A 20,976-nucleotide genomic window follows, 5' to 3' on the forward strand; every position below is an offset into this window, starting at 1 on the left:
GCATCTAATTGGAAGGTGTTGGGTTTTTTCTAGGAAAGCTCTGTGCGAGTTTAGCACAGTGTATCGTAGATACTACTTTGTGAGGGTGCAAAATACCCACCCTTACAGAGAGTATACGAATCGAGTGAGGTCAGTAGGATTTGAGGGTAAATCCTCATACATCGCACAAGGCCTTGCACGTGCAAAGTAATGACATTGCTCTTTTAAAGCTGCTGAGCTTTTACTGATGCCTTTTATTCCGGAAAACTTCACTTGGACAAACTTCCAAAACCAGTTTTGAACCTGCAGTGTATTTACTACCGGAGACAAATAGGGTTTTCTTTGCCAAGGAAGTTAAGCGCTGCTTCTGAAAGCACTGATAAAATGTACAGACCTCCTTTGAAAGAGCCGAGATATACACTCTGATACCTAAGATACACACTCTTCCTCTGCTTTCAACCTCCTTTTCTCCTTAACAGTCCTTTTATTAAATGCTCTCCCAATATATCCTCTGCATTCATGGCAAGATACAGCAGTCTTATAGGAGACACGGTTTGATTTGTCTCACTTGTGTACACCGTATTAAAGCTGGGGCTGCTACTGCAACGTGCTGGGCACTTCTGAAACACAATACTTTTAAGGGTGTTTGCCACTGTTAGGTGATATATTTAATTTCAAATTACATAGGTAAGAACCTTTGTGCGTTTAAGTTTCTCAAAATTTTGGCTTAGGTCTTTTCCATTAAGTGAGTAGCATTTTTTTTGTTTTAATAAATTATTTCTTTTAATGTATTTTTTGTTTTTGCTCCCTCAAAAAGTCAATATTTGAGGGGGAGGAGGAATCTTCCAAAAGTAATAAGGGTTTAGTTACAAGTTAAAAACTGAGGGTTTGGTGAATTACAGATACACATTTTGTGCCAGCATAACCAGACTGGTTGATTTGGAATGGACCTTTGTGGAGAGACGATCCAAACGCTGTCAAATGAGTAGGTGCTGTGAATTTTCGCCTTCCACATTCAGGAGTGACTGTGAAAAGTTTCTGTTTGCCTTTGCATGCCATGGCACTACCATGCTGATGAAAACACAAGCCTGTTCCAGTTCTTCCCAGAGGTGAATCATGGTCAGGTAGCAAAAGCCTTGCAGAAGAAACTCAATGAGTGTTGGTGCTGCGGGAAAGTGCCTGCCATGGCAGAGCTGGACTGGGGAGGAGGTGCTGAGTGATGTTTCCTTCTGCCGTTCGGAGCAACACATCCATTTTGAACTATAGTGAATAGGGACTGTAACTCTGGTAGTATTGAGTATTAATGAATAGTATCCTCTCTGCTCCAGCTGAAAGCCTGTTAAAGTTCAGTCTCGCTTTGTCAGTGATGAGTGTGTGGTCTGTTGGCACACAGTATAGAAGATTAACGACCATCTCTGTACATAACTGACATGGAAGACTTTGGTTGAAGAAAGGTTTTGGTAAATTATAGGTTCCTGAGGGGGGAAATAAATAGGAATCACTTCATAAAATTAAACTCATTACGCACATTTGATATTATCCCAAAAGTGTGCTTGGAATTTCTGTTTCAAAATGGCTAGCTTGCGAAAACAGATAAAATTTTCAGATTCATAAAGCTGCCACTAAATGTTGAAGTGTACTTTTGAAAGAATATAGGCTAAAGAAACTTTTGATGGGATCTCAAACAGGCAGCATTTTTGAATGTCACGGGTGATCAAGAAACATGATAACACTGGGTTTTTCATTTTGAGATTATGAGAATTTCTCTATGGTTTTTTTATACCTAAGTGAAAAGAGATTTGACTGAGCCTTGAAATATGTCACATACAATTCAGCGATATTTTTATATTTGTCTCTTTGAATTGCTTCCCTCCTTTGTTCGTTGTATGAAAGAGGGACGCAGATCTGCAACAGGTTTTCCCCACTGCGAGTGAAGCAACCTGCATTTGCTCCCTCTAGCCCCATGAAGTGTCTGGGATTTCAGAGTTGTCTGTTTGGGTGCTCTTTAAGTGAGTGTTTGCGATACAAATAATTAAATTCTTCCTAACAAGAGTCACTCATGAAAGCTAATTCTCATCTTCCAGCATTTGGTTGTTCCTGTCAGTAACAAATGCTTTTTAGGAGTATGAAGGAACTCATTGACAGCAAAACAACAGAAGGCATTTTTTTAATAATACGAGCAGGAGCTTGGTGTTGGTAGTTATCACCCTCTGTCACAAACAGGCCCTGCAGAGCCCCAGAGAAGGGCTGTGCCCCATGTGGAGGAAGATATGTGAGCTCCACCTCCCTTCATGAGCAGGGGGCATTGCACCTTCCATGCAGTACAGGAATACACTGAATCACCTGAGAGAAAACAGCTCCCAACATCTTTTCTCAGCATCAGCGTTTGGGCTTTTCTTCCTCCTCTGCAATGCATTGGGCAGAAGAGGGCCTGCTGCTGCGGCTCAGGACATCTGTGGGCTTCAAGAAGCCGTTTTACCACATGTGGTCGACTCGAGACAAGATTTTTTTTGTTTGTTTGTTTCTTTCACCCTCTTTTGCCCTGCTTTTTCTTTTTTTAGCAGGGAAGGTGACGGATCTGCTGTGAAGGCTTGCTGCTATCCCAGAGGTGTAGAATCCCAAGGAATCTGTCTGGTAAGCTTTTGACTCGTTTGCTCCTCTGGGAAGAGGATGATGCAATATTTTTGTCTGAACCAAAAAGGAGCTTGTCCTAAGCAGGATATTTTTTGCCTTCTATTTATCCAACTTGAAGTGACACTTTCAAATCTTTCTCTCTCTATGCAAAAAAAAAAAAGCGGTTGACTGGAGGATTTTGTGTTAAGCTGTCAGAGCGTACATGGCTTGAATTGTCACTCCCTACTTGTTCTCTGTGCAGTCCTGCACAGTACTGTATTTTCTTCCAAACTGCCTCTGTTACAGAAGTAAACCATGCTTCTCTGATATCCCCTGGGTATATCACCATCAGGGTCATCACCTCTTAGTGTTTCTAGAAGAATGTTGGCTAAAATAAGCTGTGGCAAAACACCTGGCATGGATGTCGATTTGATCATCTTGATATTTAGAACATTTTGTGAAGCTCCAAGATCTCAAGTGCTCTCTTCCCTTTCCTGTAATTGAAGCCAATAGGCAGAAATAGTGGATTTTTTTTCTTTTTTTTTCACTCGTTTTACTGTGGTAAACAACCTGTTATTCTCAGGATGGTTTTCCTTCCTTCCCCCCCCCCCCTTTTTTCTTTTTTCTGCTTGTGTGTTTGTGGTTTTTGGTTTCTCTTTTTTATTATTCCTCCCTTTATTATTTATTATTTTGATGACTGTGGCTGCTGCATCAGAGTTGTGTGCCTATAACAGATGATCATAGATGTTAACAGCGTACGTGTGTTCTCATTTGTGTGAACAAGGTTGACAAACAGGTGAATTGTGAGGGCATACTGAAATGCAAAGGGAATACAGAAATTCTTACAATTAAAGTTGTTCACAGAAATCCAATTTGCTAATGAGCTGGAAAGCCCACACCATTTTTTTTCTTCAGAGCACAGAAAATAATTCATACTAAACAGGGCAGGTCTGAAAGACATTGTAGACCGCACACCACTGTGGAGCTGTGCATTTAGCAATGTATCACAATATGTTACTCTCGTAAGACATCAGCCTAATTACCTTCCAAAAGGCAGTCAAGGATGTTTGAAGTATCTTCTGGTTTGACATCCATGATGAGCTTTGAAAGACGTAACTGCCGATAATGTCGAGGAAAAAAGGCATGTATTATTTTTAATCTTCCATCTTTCACTATATGGGGTCCACTCTTCCCCAGCATCTTGTCACGGTCATTTAAGGAATATTAGGAGCCTGAAGCCTGACTGGATGTTGGAAGCGCGGCTGTGGAACGGTGCAGCTGGTTTCAGGGAAGAGCTGAAGTGAGAGAGGTGCTCTTCCTTCAGCGCTGACTCCCATTGGTACCGACAGCATGACAGCCGGTAGCCTTGCTTTTTCCTACTCGCACCTTGGTGACCACAATGCTTTTTACTGTCCTTGAGGATTTCTTTTTTTCTTCTTCTGCTGTCTTTTTTTTAGGCAATTTTATTATAAAAGAAAAAATATTATAGTAAAAAATATCCTTTTTAACACAAAAACCTAGTATAAGCTATGTGTCCATGCATCAAGAAGTTGCTATTTGACTAGCAGAATAAAGTATTGCATGAAGAAAATACAAGAGTTTTGATAGTAATGTAAATTGTAAGTAAATTAGTGTATGTCCATCAAGACACTGTGCTAATAAAATTGAATTCAAGTGCTCTTAATAATGCTTAAGTAAAATTAACTTCATTTTATACCTTTATATACGTATTTAGTAGTTCTTTCATGCGGCTTGGATGTGCTCCATGTGATTTTGAAGTGTTCTGCTTTGTTTTTAATTGGGTCTGTGTTTTTGTTTGCTTGTCTGTTTGTTTTGACACGCTGCCTCAGTGTTCTGTGATTAATTTGGCAGTGAGTTGAGTTCTGTTTTCTCAATTTGTGGCCAGCGAAGTGATGGCTGTACAAATGTAAAGTTTGTGATCGCACTGTCCTTGGGGACAGGAGTAGCACATGCATAGGGCCAGCCTAATCTTGTTAAATAGGGCTGGGAAACGTACCCTGATGGCACAACTTCCATTCCTAATGCTTGTCCTATCCTGCGTCTTTTTTTTTACAGGTGAACCTTGATGTGCTGGGGAGAGAGTGGGCAGCCTGAGGGGGCAGCTAGAGAAAAATCTCATCTTTCTGGGCTGCAAACACTACTGACAAACATCTCCCATCCTTCCTTCTGTCCACACAGTGCTGTATCTGATGCCAGTTAAGCCTCCAGGGTTAGCGTTTCTTCATGTGCATCACGTTGATAGATGTAGATGGGGCAATGACACAGTGCTGTGCAAGGCACCTGCTCGTGGTGGTGATACTGGCTTGGCCTGGTCACAGTGGGAGTCTGTTCCTTCCGCGGCTGGGTCTGTGAGTGTCATTGTTCTGGTCCCAGGGCGACCCAGCAACATTGAATCGGAGCTGATTTAGGTGTTTTCCTTTTCCTATCAGTCTCAGCAGAGCCCATGCATGGTTGTTCCTGTGGGATCAGAGCCTGATTGATCTTACAGGGTAGTCTCGGTGCCAGTTCTAGGCACTATGCTTTCAAAAGCCCAAGGTACACCAGTGAGGGAAAAACTGTGTCTGCTAACTTCTTCCAGTCTTGGTTCTTGGGTTTGCAGGAAGTGCAGCAATTTTAAGCAATAACATTGATGTTCAAGAAGCTGGTGTACCTTCAAAAGCTAAGTGTGTGTATATTTTGTGTGCTTGATCTTTTAGCAATGGCGAATAGAGTAACACTTTCTATTTCTAAATACATTTGTCTCAGCAATCCTTGACTTGGGCTCAGTAAATGAAAATGTACTAGCAGAGCTATATCCCCGCAGGAAAAGAAGAGGGACATTGTAAGCGAAGGAAAAAATGAAGAAAAATGTACTAGTACTTCTGCTAAAGAATAGTGTAGCAGAAGCTACCTGCAGACAGTAAAAGTTACGCTTCTTATCAAAGATTTTGAGCTTGGTGGATGGAGGGTACCGTCTACCTCTCTGCCTCGAGTGGACAGTTGTGTTGGAGACAGCACTGTCCTGGCTACGTGGTGATGTAGGTCTCATCACCGTGGTATCCTTCCTTTTCAGTTGTTGTTATTGTTTACAGTGTAGACCCAGACTGATCATTCATCATCATTTAGTAGGATTTGAATCAGGATGTGCACTGGCAGGCTGTGAATAGGCACGTGGGGGCAAGGTGTTCTGCAGAGTCGCAGGCAAAGCTGCTCATCCGCTGAGCAGCGCTGCCTCTTGCTCCTTTGCTCAGTCACTTAAGACTCTGCCAGCCCAGAATTTCTGTGTCTTTATACTTTGGTTTAAAAGAAACAGGGGTACTTCTGCATTGGGAGGAAGTGAGACAAATTAACTGAGCGTTTTGAACTTTGGATATTAACAGGTCAAATTCAGAATATCTGTATCGTTTCTTTTGTTATATACCCTCGTAAGGTTACATTTTGCCTTTGCAGATAGGGAGCAATAATATTCTTTCCCTTTTCTTCATAAGAAATCTCCTGTAGTAACACAGCCAGCTTTAACGAGCGTTCATAAAAGTATGCCTTTACTTCACAGTGTTTCCCTCCAGGAATCTTCTATCGATTGTTCTGTAGACAAAAGAGGGAACTAAAGAGTTGCCTTGCAAGAGTGTTGTACAACATAAGCAGACTTAAAGGAGATCCTGAATGCAGTTTTATGAATATCAGCAGGAAGGGAGGAGGCTTGGTTCTTTGTATACTTGAAATCAATAAATGCAGTTCATAAATTTAGGAGCACCCACTCCATGCAAAAATCTAAAATCAGCTGCAAATTTAAAATCTAGTGGTTATTTCATTTTTAACATTTATGTTGCTTAAAATTGGTTGAGTAGTGTAATAGTAACAAGGTTCTTCCAGAGTATAATTATTTAAAAACTGGCAGTGTTTGATAAAATCATGCTGTGTTTAAGCATGCAGTTGTTGCTGGAAGGACTAGCATAGTATTTCAGACAGAGATAAGTCTTTTCTGTGCAAAATTGCTGCATTCAGATGAGTGCGTAGTTTTTAAAAACAGATCTGGGAAATAAACAGGAATATTTGGGAACCTGTGACCAAAAAAAAACCTGACATGATGTGTTTAGGAAGAATTCTGCTATGCAGGCTTGTGTCAGGACCTACGATACGGTCTGTATTTTTTAATTTTTCTTTTAAGCTACCTACACGTTTGTGTAATTCTCTTGGAGTTGGGTTGCTGTTTGGAGAATCCTGTTCTAAAGGATGTAGTCAATAAAAATGGCATTGAAGCACGTTACTAGAAAGTTACTTTTGTAACGCTTGTGAAAGGTTGATATTTCTGTAGGTTTTTCTTCTTTTCCTCTGCAAAAGAGATACTGGCTGGTTAAAATGAAGTGATTGCAAAAAGTGTATTGGAAACTTTGTGTTTCTTGTGTTTCTTACCCGTGGCAGTCATCCTTTTTGCTTGGTTCTCTTTGAAATATGTGCATTTATTGGCGTATTTGTATTTGGAAAGCTGAAATCTCTGTAACATGGGCAGTTTTCACCTTGGAGGTTACATATGTTTAGCTTAGGAGACATTGACTGTGGTGTGATAGTCCTTTCTAGTCATGTTTTTTGTTTCACAACAAAGTGTTTGTCTAGCCAAAAAGAAGCTCAAGTAGAGGAAAAAAAATGTAGCTACATTGCAAGAAAAAGTGGAAAATATGAGGGGATGGGAAGGTTGTCACACCCACTTTATTACTGAGCGAGTGGTTCAGGACGTATTCTCTTTCCCTGTCAGTATAAGAACAATTTGTTGCATTTCTTTCATCTTAAATATTGTGAAGAAATGAAAGCTGTTGGGAAAATTTTGAGTAGACATCTGAAGGACAATTCAGCTTTGACTGTTACGCTATTTGAATCACTCACTCTTAACGGTTCTGATTATTATTTTTTTTTTAAGATAGAACATGTGCCTATTTTCCATTGTTTTTCTCATTCAGCAAAACAGAAAAGATCACTTTTGAGTGAAAGCTATGGCAATCAAAATAGAGGAGAGGGGTTTGTATATTTACTTGAAACCCATATTCCCTCTTCCATTCCCTTTTTATTTCCTGAGCAGAAGATTTCGCTTTATAGTGATAAGGACATCATCAAATTGAAACGTTGAAGGTGGCTTCACTGACAAGGGAATGGGAGTTGTGCCTTTGAACCTCTTCAGGGAAAATGAGAAACTGAACCCGTCTTCCACTTTCTGGGAGAAGGCTCTGATAGTCTTACTTTTACCCTATGACAAGGCTCAGGAGCAGCAATGTTTTAAGACAAAATGTCAAATACTAGTGCATTTTCTCTAGAACCTGATTGTAGAGCTACACACTAATCTTTCTAAAGACAGGATTGATCATCTCAAGGAGACACACAAGGATCTCAAGTTTTGCTTCTCCAGGGCCTATCTGTGAGCTTAGTCACAACTGACGTGTCCTGAGGCGTGGGATGTGATAGAGCTGTAGGCAATGAAAGCACTTTGAAATAAAATAATGTGCTTATGAGACACAGGCCCATGTGGCTGCTGCCTAGCACTTACAGGAGTTTTCAGGAAGTCACTTTTGAGTTTGTCTTCCTAGTACTACAGACTTCTGTAAACCTGACCTTTAACTAAGTGTTTTACAAGTGTCCTACTTCCTGTAGTGTTTTTCTTCCTCGCTCCTGGCAAGTTGCAGTGGTTTGAAATTTGGGACCTCTATGGATCTTCCAGACAGTCCTTCAGGTGACTTTACGTGTACTTTGCTGGGGCAGGTAGTACTAGTGCTTTACCAGATATAAATAAAACTTCCTAATTTTTACAGTGGGCAGGCAATTAGAGATGAAATAAGAGCTGCCAGAAGCCTCATCTCTGTAAGGGCTGGGAACAGAATCCAGATATCTTGGCTCTTCATCCATTGCAAAGGTCATCTTTAAATGTTGTGGCCTTCTAGTGTACCTGCATAAAATTTACTTCACTGAACTCATCATTTTTCCTTTTGATATAGAAGAAAACATTGTGAGAATGAGTACTTCAAATATTTTATGCTATTCCTAAATTTAATCACAGGAGTCTGAGAATACTTACTGATCTCATTGAAAATAGAAGTACTGTAATGAAATTCTGTAATTTAGGTACTCTCTGTTAATAAAAAAAAAAAAAAAAAAAAAAAAAAAAGAGCCGGAAAGCTCAGACTCTGAAGTAACAAAAACACCTACTGTTTTCAGTCTGTGGAAATGCTGTAGAAGATCCTTTCAGTGCAGCAGTGACTGCAGGTGGGTGCTGGCATGTGTGGACGCTTAATTCTCTCAGTTGGCTTCCCTGAAAAATTCGTGAAGGAGGAGAAAGGCTGCTTGTACAATTTGTTCATTTCAAGGCAATTTTTATTTTTGTTGGTTTAGTGTTATGCTTTGTTGAACAACTTCGGTAAAGACTGGGTCATGTTAGCTGTATATCGGTAATCTGCTCTGTGAAAACACTTTCTAGAGTGTGCGTCCTGGCCTCAATCTTGATTGTAGCATCAAAACTCTGCATTTCAGCTGTATACTGTCTGTGTTTCTGCAAGATGATATTTTGACAATATTATTCCAACTTCTGATTTGCATGGCTTGATTTGGTTTGCTTTATAATGGAGAGAGGATTTTAGAGATAGTACTGAGGATTGATTTCTGTGCGTTTTTTTCTTCAGCTGGGTGCATCCATTTGCAGCTCTTTGAGTTGAATGTGAACAACTAACACTTGCAGCTTAGGTAGGTTTGAGTGCATTTCCGATCTGCTGGTTGAGGCAAACTTTTCTACAAAAGATGACAACTATGGAATTTTAGCCAGCTGTTTCCCAGCATGAAATTTTCTTGTGGATCTGTTTCGGTAGCACACAGCATCTGCTGCATTTTAAAGGTGAAATTTCAATTCCGTTTGCTTAGTTGGCCTGTCATATGAAACGTTCTTCTGTGTGCCCTAATGAATGTAGTTAATATTTTACAGCTTTGTTTACCTATAGTATCAAGCTTCAGGAGTACAATTGGAAATGTTATAAATGGGGGGAGAAAGCATGCTTTTATATGGCTAATTCCAGTCATTTTGCTATTTCTATATTACGGCAAATCTTTCTTTCCAACCCCCCATACCAGTAACAGCCTTTAAACTTTTAATCAGCAAGCACAGCAAGGAAGCTGTATTTTGTATGCTGTGTGCTGTATGTGCACAGAACTGTATATCCACAGGTGACAAGCTTGGAAAGTGCCACACTCCTTACTATAAGTAGAAAACAAATGCAAACCCAAGTGATTATGACTCGTCATGAAAACGTATTCTAAGAGTGTGTGTTATCTGAAATGAGAAAATAAGCTGTCCTGATATCACACGTCAGAATAAATGAGCAAGGAACCAGGTCAACAGAATGTTTTTCTAGGACTGGAAGAAGGCTTCATGGTCATGAGTGCTGTAGAGGAGGTCATTGCAAGTTGTATCGTATCTGTTAAGTGAAGAGGAAATAACCTAGTAAGTGATGTGTCTAAAAACTGGGGGGTGGGAGGGTGTTGGTGAGGGGGTGTCCAGAGTTACGTTATTTAGCTTTCTTTGAAAGTACAGAGACATCTCAACAGTGATAGCCATTCAAGTTTGTCTTTATGTATTTATGTCTATAAGGATAAATAAGCCACAGAATATTTTACCGAAATGTGTACAAGTATGGCTTTCTGCGCTGGCAGGTTTCCATGTAAATTATATTGATGATTTGAAAGCAGAGCTGAAACCAGGTGTGAAATTGACCCTGCCTGAAAAAAACCACCTGCAATGTTATTCTGTTACAGTGACAAAACAGAGCTGATGTTATAGATCACAGCATTGATCACACGAGCAGCTGGCATTGAGAACGTGCTTCCTGGGTTCAGTATTTAAAAGTTCAGTGGGTCATTGTTGAAATTTGACAAGGCAAAGCTAAGTTATCAAATCTACGAGAACTTTAAAAAAAGGATATATGTAATTACAACCACGCTCCCAAAAATAAATGACTGCAGACTGTGACTTTAGAATTAGGTAATTATTTTTTAAAGTTAGCCACCTCAAAATGTTTGTGGTCATTATATTGTGTAGTGAGAATTTATTACTTAAAATAAGCTTCTCTATCTTAATTCTGTAAATACGTTTTTTTAAATTAGACTAGGTATGTTGGGCATTGAAGAAAAAGTTTTCTCATTTAGGATCTTGTAAGCTTGCTGGATGTTTCTTCTCATGGCTTCTCTGCACAGTTAGTGCCATTTGCTTTCTCTCTGAGGTGCTTTCATTACTACACTTGCGAAATAATGTTATTTAGGAAAAACCAGTCTACAAAACCTGATTAATACAAAAGCAGATTTAATTAATTTTAATTTCTTCCTTCAGTTTTTTTGAAAATGAGGAGATGCTGCATTCAGAAAGTGCTCTCAAGGTAGTATTATATATACCTAATTCATGAGGAAATCCAGGCATTCTGATACGTTTGTGTGGTTCCCTGAAAGTTCAGAGTACCTTAAATCAAGATTTTATTATTTTAAATTTATTACCTTCAGAGTTGTAAAAGAAATTGTCAAATTTGAACTGAATGTAGTAATGGCAATACTTAGGTGTCTCTGCACTGAAGACTGGAGTATAGATGAGTGATACCCAAGCTAAAGAAAAGTGTCAAAGCCAGCCTGGGTTTGGTCTCCTACAGGCAAGTTACATTAGGCTCCTCTGGCATTGTCTTTGCTGCCATCCCGTCAGCCCCTCGGGTAACGGCAATGAAAACTTGTGCCTCATAGCGTTTCATATTTGCTACATGGAACGTATTTCTTACATACAGTCACATGCGATTGCCACCTATGGCTACTAGTGAAATTACAAACACTGCTGTTTTCCTTATTCTTCCTCTGTGGTCACTATCCATTACTGCTCTCCACTTGGGCGTCCCCCAGACTCCGTCATGTGCGGGAAGTGCAGAGCCTGGAGGAGGGATGCTGGGAGCAGAAGGCGTTATGGGTGTCAGCAGGGCTGAGAGACCACAGGGAGATGCTAGTATTTGGGTTACACAAGACAGTTTATCAGCAAGCCAGCTAGCTCTTGATAAAAGATTTTTCATGCTAATATTTCATGAGCCATTCTTTTTATATCCTCAATTTCATAGTAGGTGAAAAAAGATAGTAATTTTTTTTTTAAATGTTACTCAAAGAAAATGTAATTCCTTAAGGCTCCGAAAAGCTACAGGAGGAATAGGTCCCACAATCCATACTATTAAGAGTAGAGCATAACTGTTTACATTTTTTTCAATAACTGGGAAATACTGGAAGGGGCTGCGTGGATGGATGAACAGGTGTACATGGATTTTTATCTCATCTGATAATTTTTAGTCTCTTTAAGAAGCTAGTAATACTTAAAGACAGATTGGTGTTGAATTCTTGAAGAGGAGAAAAATAGAGGAAAACAGAATAACATTTTTGTGATTTTTGCCTTTTGTTTAGGTTATTTCTTGTGGTGAGGTTGTTCAGAAAGTGTTCAGCCAGAGCTGTCAGTGGTGTCTCTGATACCAGTTCTGCTTCTTTCTTTACTGAGTGGTCAGCCTTTGTTTCAGCCTCCTCTCTACGTATTTGTTTTTTACTAATCTCTCTTTTAAACATGACACAGTGTCGCAAAAAGAGAAGAATGTTGGCAGCTTTAGATTTGTGTAATGTCACTTGTGCTCAGTTTTGAAGAAAGAAGGCCTTCATGGTAGGAGAAAAACAACAAAGCTAGTAGTCCTCTGATGGTATTGACGTCTTGTTTTGTGACGAGGTTAGAGTCAAGCTTGAGCTGTAGCTTGTGAAAGCTCTCTGTGTGTTGTACAGTGACAAGGGAGCTACATTGGAAATGAGAGGTGTGTGACCACCAGAAGAAAAAAAAGAGGTGAAAAGAAGCATTAGTAGAGTTAAATCATACTTAAACTCGCGTTTCAGGTTGGTAGTGCCTGGACAACTACCCTAGAGGAGAATCCCTGGGGTGGTTATTTGTATGCATGATACACAAGGGGAGCTTTGTTAGCCTGATTGCGAAGAGAAAGATACGTGAAATGTGTGTGGTCTGTAGCTAGTAAGGCAGTTTTTAGCATGATAGAATGAAATTGGAGCAATATTGAAGTCACTAGAATTGCATGAATAAGCTTGTGTTGCATACAGTGATAAATAAGTAAAATCTCCAAATGCAAACTGCTGTGAAAACATGTATAGACAGCTGTTGTTCCAGATGTCTAAAATGGCTTGACTATTGAATATCTTTTCATATCCTCACTGCTATTGTTTCCAGAGCTCTCAGTTAGGATCAAGAACACTAAATCAAATGGCAGGATACTCTTAAGAACAGGTAATTGGCTTTTCAGATGAGCATGACTTAGGGAGCGGTATGCTAATTAGACAATCCAGTGTGTTTCTCCAAGGAAACCTTCAGAAACTTTTCTGAAAACCTTCACAAAACAGGCACTTTTTAAAAATCCCTTTAAATAACTGGTTTGAGAAGCCTGGTTAAAGTTGTAAATCTTGAGACTGCACAAATTGGACACGGAGCTTTTGGAAACACAGCCAGCAATTGCATTTTGGTTTTGTTCCTTTCAGTGAGATCTTCGTACATGCGAAACTGAGGGGGTGGGAAGAAAGTTTCCTTTAACTGCTGGAAAGAGGAGAGGAAGAATTGGGGAGAGGAAAGACCTCTGATTTCTGTTATTGGGAAGAAATGCTAGCCATGTTTCAGATAAGATTCATTAAAGCTGGTATGGGGACAGTTACTCTTTTGAAGAGAATAACTCATTTCTGACTTGCTTTCTGTATTGTCTTGCACAAACTGCCCGTGGCTTACATAGTTCCTCTCAGGGTGGTGTGAAGGACTGGATGACCTCCCAAGTACTCTTCTCTTTTGTAGTATGATAGACTGTTGCTGGTACGAGGAGTGATAGAATTGCCCATAAAGAAATAAATGCCTCGATGATGAAAATTTGCCCCAGTGGAGCATAGATGGATTGGAATCTCAGCACACACAATAAAATAGAGAGCAGGTAGCTCTTCAGAAATCCAGACAGCGCAGCCCTTGCCTCCCCAATGTAATTGTCATTTGCCTCTGCTGTTAATGGGAATGTAATTTAGAGCTAGTGGATCCTTGATCTTTAAGCCTTTGTATCCCCATGCACTGCCGTACGCTACGGTAAATCTAAACGTAATGTAGCTACACCAGGTCTGCACTGTGCTTGAGCCAGTCAGGAGAAAATACGGATGGATTTCGCTTAGACTTCTGTTAGCTCAGGTGTTCCAAGCATGGTATAGACACAGGCTGAAAGAAAATTCTTACAGGGGGAAAAGCCACAGGAGGTAAAGAAGACCTTATTCACGTTGACAAGAGAAAGAAGAGATTACTTCTGGAATCTTTTTAAAGATAGTTTCTTGACCTAGTTCCAAGGCTTTGGCTACTTGAGGTCATCCCAACAGGGAAGGGTTAGGCCATGCAGGCTGGGAGAAGGTTGAATGTTAAATGCAGATAAACAGTGAGGGACACCTCTGCATGTGATCACCTAGAATTTCCAAATTTGTAAAAGCACCTCTGTGAGGGTCAGATAGGTACTTTCCCTGATGTGGAGGGACCCTGTCCTAAGTGGGTGAAATCTAGAGTTGTTTTCAGAACCAGAGGTGCCAAGTTGCTATGTTGTCCTTTCCTGTCTATGGAATATTGACAGAGAGATGGAAATACTTCAATGCAGTTGTTAGTATGTTTTAAAAGGGGACTGGTATCAGGGCCTCTTGTATACGGTGAGTAACTTCTGTAGTCCAGTATGCAGAAGGATAAAGAAAAATAATTTAGTAATAATATGATTTTAGATTTAGTTGTGAGACTTATTTTTCTCTTAAACACACGTACTTAAAAGTCTATTATAGAATTGATATACTGTGTTCCTTTTCTCCTTACCATCCCAATATTCAAATATGCAAAGACAAAAATGTTTGAGGGCAGCCCTTGAAGGAAAACAATTTTAGATCAAATATTTTACTACAATATTCTGCATACCCAAACATATTATTATGTTAGGGGAAACTATGGGAAAGCTAGGGCTGGGAAAGAAATAATACCATCATTAGTTGAAGAAGAACGTATATCTTACTTCCTCTTGTTTCTCTGAAACAGTCTCAGCGTTTCAAAGTTTCTCACACACATGCTTATAACAAGATGGGTGAATGATGAAAAGTTTTGCAGAATACAACAAAGGACATGTTACAATAGTACTAGTAATTAAGTTTTAAAAGTGTGGTTTATTTCATTTTAGATTTGAGAAACTAAGGAGAGGAAACTCCAGAAGGTTTATACCGGGAAATACCTTCAGTGAAGGAGAAGCTGCATTTGGCACAGTATGTTGTCCTTTTTTTGTTTTCCTCTTAAAGAATAGAGAAAAATACTTTGACTTACCAAAATTCCAAATGAATAAAAGTAGACCTCAAATTAATGAAGTAAATTTATTATTTCAGATACTAATCAGTAAACCTTTTATATATAATTCATCATGTTGCACTTGTTCATAAGTAACAATTGCAGTAATTGGATTTAAAATTATAAAAAGGAGTTGACCTTTAGGTTACGCAGTTTTTCTCAACTGAGGTTATCACTACTTTTTGTCTGAATGCGCATATAAGAATTGGGAATTCGCCAAGAAATTTTATTTCTCATCTCTGTCTTGTGGCATTTCATTAATGATTGGGCAAATACATGAACACTCCACCTGCATTTCATGTCAGGTTTTTTCCAATAAAGACGTCAAATAAATGGCTTTGAAATAACAGGTATAAAGTCAATGAATGGGGAAAACAACTGGAAATTAGGAAAAATATGTTGAAATAATGTCAAGAAAAAAAAAAAAACAGCAGAGAGAAATGTGCCAGCATTTTTTGACAATATGTATAGTGATTATTATGAAAATAATAGTTTATGAAAATAACAGTGAAAATAGACAGTTTTTCCCTGTCCACTTATCTTTCTCTGAGGAATTTGGTTCCGAAGAAAATCTGTTTGTCATCAGGGTTTGTAAAATTTCTGATATAAATTATTTGCTTTCTAACTTTATATTTCCTGTGTTTATACTCTGTGCTTGTATTTTCTGTTTGAATCATTATCAATATGCTTCTGTTTTTTCTGTGTTGAGAGCATTATTTGGAGCAAATTTCCTTGACAGAGTATGCTCGTACGCTTAAACACTTTGCCTGAATTAAAAGGAAGTATTTGAAATAGGAGATTCTTTAGAACAAGCTTCTGTAAAGGTACAGTGCCCAAACACAGTCCCCAGCATCTCATGTCTGCTACTCCTCTGCGTCTGTTAGACTAGAGAAAGCAAAGCAGAAACACCGAATGTAAAGAATAAAATATTCCTGGATTTTGTTTTTTCTTCATTTGTTTTGTTTTACTTTCATCTAAAAATAGAAGTGTCTTCCTTTTATGTGTGTTGTATTCAGGGCACCTGAGGACATCGGTTAATTCGGACCTGTGCTGAAGGGATCAAATGAAGTTGTACGTGGAGGGGACGAGAATTTCTTTAGGTTAGAGATGAAAACCCATTTTTAACTTGCAGTCTAAGAACAGGAAGGTAAATTTCCAGGCATCTCTGTGGACTACCACCTCAAAAGCATATTCAGTGTAAGGAAAGCCTTGAAGGAATTGAAATGGAGACTTAGCAGTTAAAAAAAAAAAAAAGAAAAAAAAAAAAGTGGTATTTTTGGATGTTGGAAAATGCTGATCTCCAAAACAAATGAAAGAAAAACAAACTTCAGCCCTGTACATCCATTTCTGTCTTGTCTGTTGCTCTACTGTATTTGGACTTCAAAATGTACCTCAAATGAGGAATTACTAATAAAACTACAAAAGATAACGGTCGAGTATTGTTCAGGGAGTAGGAAACTGGCTGAAGCAGTGATAGTGGTGTGGCAGGAAGAGAACTTCCAGAGGTGGAACAGCTTATTTGAAATTAGTGAAAATAGTCATTTACTGTGGAAATTATGTGCAGGTCATCACAGAAATGAACTTTTGCAAACAGACTTTCAGGAGGGGCTGGGGAAAGCGTAGGAACAGAAAATGTTTTGTGTGTTAGTATATAGTTTGATAAATTTAGGAAGTGTTTAACCGATGAATGGTGAGTAGTGGCAGGGGACTGCACAGGGAGTCCTGGGACGTCTGTTCCAATCCTTTATTCCATGCCGGTCTGCTCTGGGATGATGCATTGGCTGTTGCCTGTTACAGGCGCTTGGCAATCTTTTACGCTCTGTCACGTACAGTGCCTTACCCTGAAAACAGCAGGAAAAGTGGAGGCCATGTACCTTATCTTTGCTGATAATCAGATTTGGATATTGCAATACTGCTAATTAGTTCAATGTTGTTGTTATACTGAACTGGAAATTTATTTAAAAGATGACAATTCTTTTGATGGAAAAAACCCAAACAAACAAACAAAACCCAAGCAACCACCACCTCACAAGAAAATAAACGTTTAGAATACGCTTTTCCCTGTGTCCAAATAGGCTTTTATTCATTTCAGGAACAGTTTGATTCAGAGAATACAAAACCTCCAAATACAAGACGATATAGGTCTCAACTCAATTTCCATGGAAGTTAATGGAAAAATTTCTGGGAACGTTTTGTCAAGTCCTAAAAAGTGAAAATGGTAAGATAAAATAGGGCAATTCAGTAATCCCTCTGGGGGAAGATCATGATCTCTGTAAAGATGAGGGTATTAGTTTTCACTTATTTTTTTTTATGAAATGCACTGTATAGCTTTCTTACTTGGTGTCATGTGTGATAGTCAACTATAAACCAGATATTGGGCTACTAGGCAAGAGCAAGAGCTTCATCCGGCTGTCAATACAGTTTAGAAAATTCATATATGTTCTGTTATAAGAAAAAGGAATCATAGATTATTTTTTCTATTTCTACAGATATCGTATAGAATAGAAAAGCGGCATACTATAGTATTGTGTGTACATACTGAACCATTTCTTTAGGCTGCAATAAAAAAGCTCTATTATGGGCTCACTGTGTGCCATAGCCATGTGTTGCTATAGGCTATATGTCTTTCTCAGTACCACATTTTCCCCTCAGTACTGGCTGCATGCCAGCATCCCTTCCTATCAAAAGGTCATGCTTCATGTACAGAGGTGCGAGATGGAGCTTAGGGTAGAGAAGATTGAGCAGCCTAGTCTCTTATTGTCCTCCAAACCAGAAGACACTGAGTTGCAGCCTGTCCCTTCAGGTTGTGTTGTCTACAGAGGTGTGCAGCCCTCCACAGCAGTGCTGGGCATGGCATCCTTCTCTTACTGGGGTCCTTTTTTTTTCTTAGCCATCTATTATGAGAAAAATATGCGGTTGCTTGTAGGTTGGTTCATTTCAAAACCTCAACACATGACCTCTTGTTTTTCAGTCAGTTGCTTTTTCTAAAAGCATTCACGTTAATCTGACTCCTCTCCTTCAGCATTTGGTTCAGGTCATTACGATTTCCACTTGATCTCTTTTTTTGCCTTGCTGGGAGCCAACTCCTAATCTTTTTGTTATGTGACTCAGTCTACAAACCTCTGAATACTTGTGCTTGGCCTTTGCTGCACTTGTAAAGTATTTGCAATGTTCTTTTGAACATTGTAGTTTTTAGTAGGCTAAAATTCTATTTTACTGATGCACATTCTCCTGCTGGGAGAAGTCAAATATGCCAGTTATTTAGAAAAACGAGAGACTCCAGTTAGGTATACACAGTGAGCACTATTTTCTCTCGATTTATCTTTGCTACTTGACACTAAATTTATAATGGAGATTTTATTCCTGCTTCTACTGTTTAAGTGCAGTACGGTTAAATTGGAGAAGGATTTTCCCTTGTCTTTCATGTGTTAACAGCTTTGAGAAGGTTTAAAGGGCAGTTTTCCCTTGCACAGTTGTTCTCATTCATGCCTTTGTTATCATTGCTATGGTTTTCCATTCTGTATCTTTTATTTGCACTTTGGTGTGGTCTCTGTTCCACTCCCTGCAAGGATTACTTGTTTTTACTGCTACAAGGATTCTTGCAGAAATAGGTATGTGTAAGTTGTCTCGTTATATGGTCCTAACCTTTGCTCACGTCTGGGATTCAAGGGTTACATTCTTTTCCTCCCTGCTAGATTTCTCATGAGGAATAATTTTGTCAAGTCACTGTGCGTGACATAGTGTTGCTTTAGATTTACTTAAACTTCTGAAATTCTTCTATTTTGTCACTAGGCTTTCACATAATTTTTCATGCGATGTATGAAAAATGTATATTCAGGCATAAAGTTACTCAAAGGTCAGTTATAGAGTGTATTAGCCTGAGATGTTAGCTAAGTTTCACATTATGAAATTTAAAATAGTCTATGTAAAGACTATACTATAATGTGTACTTTCTTACATTATGAAGTCATTGGGTGATTTATAGGAATTGAGGCACTCTAATACAAAGTTGATTTTCTCTGGAGGGAAAAGGTTTAGTCTGTGTTATATTGTGGCTTTCATTTCTTCGTTATTTACGTGAGCAATGGCAGTCTTTCACCTAGGGGAATAAACTATTTGGTCAAGGTGCTTCATAAAGTTTGTGAGTTCTGGTTATGTTGTATGCCTTCTATTTATGATAGAGATCAGCTTAGCTAACTCCACTTGAATCTTTTTTATGACTGTCTCCCCATTAATCACATACTTTTTGGGAGAGGCGAAAGTTACTTCGTGGAGTGACTGTCCCTTGAAGGTAGTAGCTATAAAAAACCTTCTCAGTGGGTTTTCCTCAGTCGTGGGAGTTACATTGTCTTCTTCATGTAGACTGTCTGCAATTAAAACTAAAATGGACAAGTGAGAGTTGTATTTGCAGGTCAGACAAATGAAGTGCCTCCCCTGAGGACACTTTGGTTTTAGTTAAATAATAACTGCTATCGAGGTTATTAAAATTAGTGGGGTTTTGTATAACTGAATTTTGCAACCCATATGCTAGCAGTGGGTTGTGCCTGCTTTGCTGAATTGTAGATTGTAGACTGATTAATTTCATATGCCTGAAGTTTATAAAAATTGTGAAATTTATTTAGTTATTTTAAAAAAATACATATACACCCAGAAAATGGCGAAAGGAAAATAAACTTCACTGCTGTTTAGCTTTTGCCTGCTCTCAGGACCTTTCTTTTACCCATGTGTTTGGCATTTTCAGAGCTGGTTAAATATAAAAGTTTCTCTGTGCTGCATTCATGTCCTCATTTTGTGTGCCCTCTGTGACTGTTCCCTTACAGGATGTCGTTGGACAATGCCTAGGCCAAAGTCATATTCTCCTCTTCCTTTTCTGGAGTGAATGTTTCCCAATAGCATAGAAAATGAGGCTAAGATGTGTTTGATACTTTATTTTGCAAGAAAAGGCAAGTAAACAGGCAGTTTTCCAGTATCATGATTCGCTGTTACAGAAGAGAGGAACACAACTGATAAGAAATTTATTATGTAAAGGACATTAGAGCTGGCTCATTAGGATAAGCCTAAGCTACATGAAAGCATTTGTTTCATAGCAGTTGATTCAGAAGCTTCGGAATCCTTTTGGAAGGCTCCTGTGTGCTAGTATTCATGCAAAACTATGTAATAAATCAAGGACAAAAATATTTAGATTGGTTTCACAAAACCACTCTTTACAAAAAGCAAGTTCTCTGAAGAAAGCTGTTCTGTTATGCACTTAAGTAGCTATAACATTAATCATTATGTCATTGATATTATGACAATAATTTTTAATCATAATTTCATCCTTTTTAATCTCTGCTACAAGATGCAAGAATTAAAAACAGTCAGACTCACTGTTCTCTAATATATCTTCAGAGATGGTTGATTTTTAGATGATGTGTAGAAGTCAGTTCTGTCAATTAATTAATACCAGATTTGTGAGCTAGTTTACTACTTGCTTCATTCTCAGTTTATTACACAGCGCCGTGTTTTTCCATGTTGGCAGCTCCTTTTAATTTAGGCCCTTGCCTTGTCAAATGTTCTCAGTGGAAGATTAAAATTGTGGTTTGCATGCAGTTGACTGTTGGGTTGAATTACCCTGAGATTAGCTATGGGATGCTTACAGAGCTGTAGCTTTTTTGTTTGGAGGATATTGGAGGGTTCAAAGAGAAGGGGAAAATAACTCCTGTTCTGCCTGACTCCTATCTTTGTGGTCGAAAGACATGGCTGGAGAAAATCTGTGCGTCTGTCTTGAGCTCCTCACAGGGCACATGGGGCATTTTTAGTGAGAATGGACCTTCGCCTGACTGATGGTAATTAAGTGGCAGATGGGTTTGTTTATGGGCTTACAAATGGTTAAATAAAAGCATAGTGTTAAAAGGATGATGTTATCAAGGACAAAGAGTATAAAATTTAACAGATGTGGGTTTAATTGTGTGTCACCA

General features: G+C 38.8%; 1 protein-coding gene across 20 annotated transcripts in view; it reads left to right on the forward strand.

The window, feature by feature from the left end:
* Positions 1–20,976, forward strand: part of PCDH15 (protocadherin related 15) — an 811,115-nt gene that overhangs the window by 249,882 nt on the left and 540,257 nt on the right. For 16 of the 20 annotated variants that reach the window (XM_063340181.1, XM_063340176.1, XM_063340196.1 and 13 more), the window contains one exon: positions 14,859–14,940. The exons of 3 other annotated variants lie outside the window; for them this stretch is intronic. The gene's annotated coding sequence lies outside the window, so the exon portion shown is untranslated. Of the gene's footprint in view, positions 1–2,540; positions 2,614–14,858; positions 14,941–20,976 lie in introns of all 20 variants that reach the window. One more of the 20 variants, XM_063340175.1, reaches the window with a different exon arrangement.

The sequence above is a fragment of the Chroicocephalus ridibundus genome, chromosome 6, assembly GCF_963924245.1.
Source record: "Chroicocephalus ridibundus chromosome 6, bChrRid1.1, whole genome shotgun sequence".
In the NCBI taxonomy this organism is placed as follows: Eukaryota; Metazoa; Chordata; class Aves; order Charadriiformes; family Laridae; genus Chroicocephalus; species Chroicocephalus ridibundus.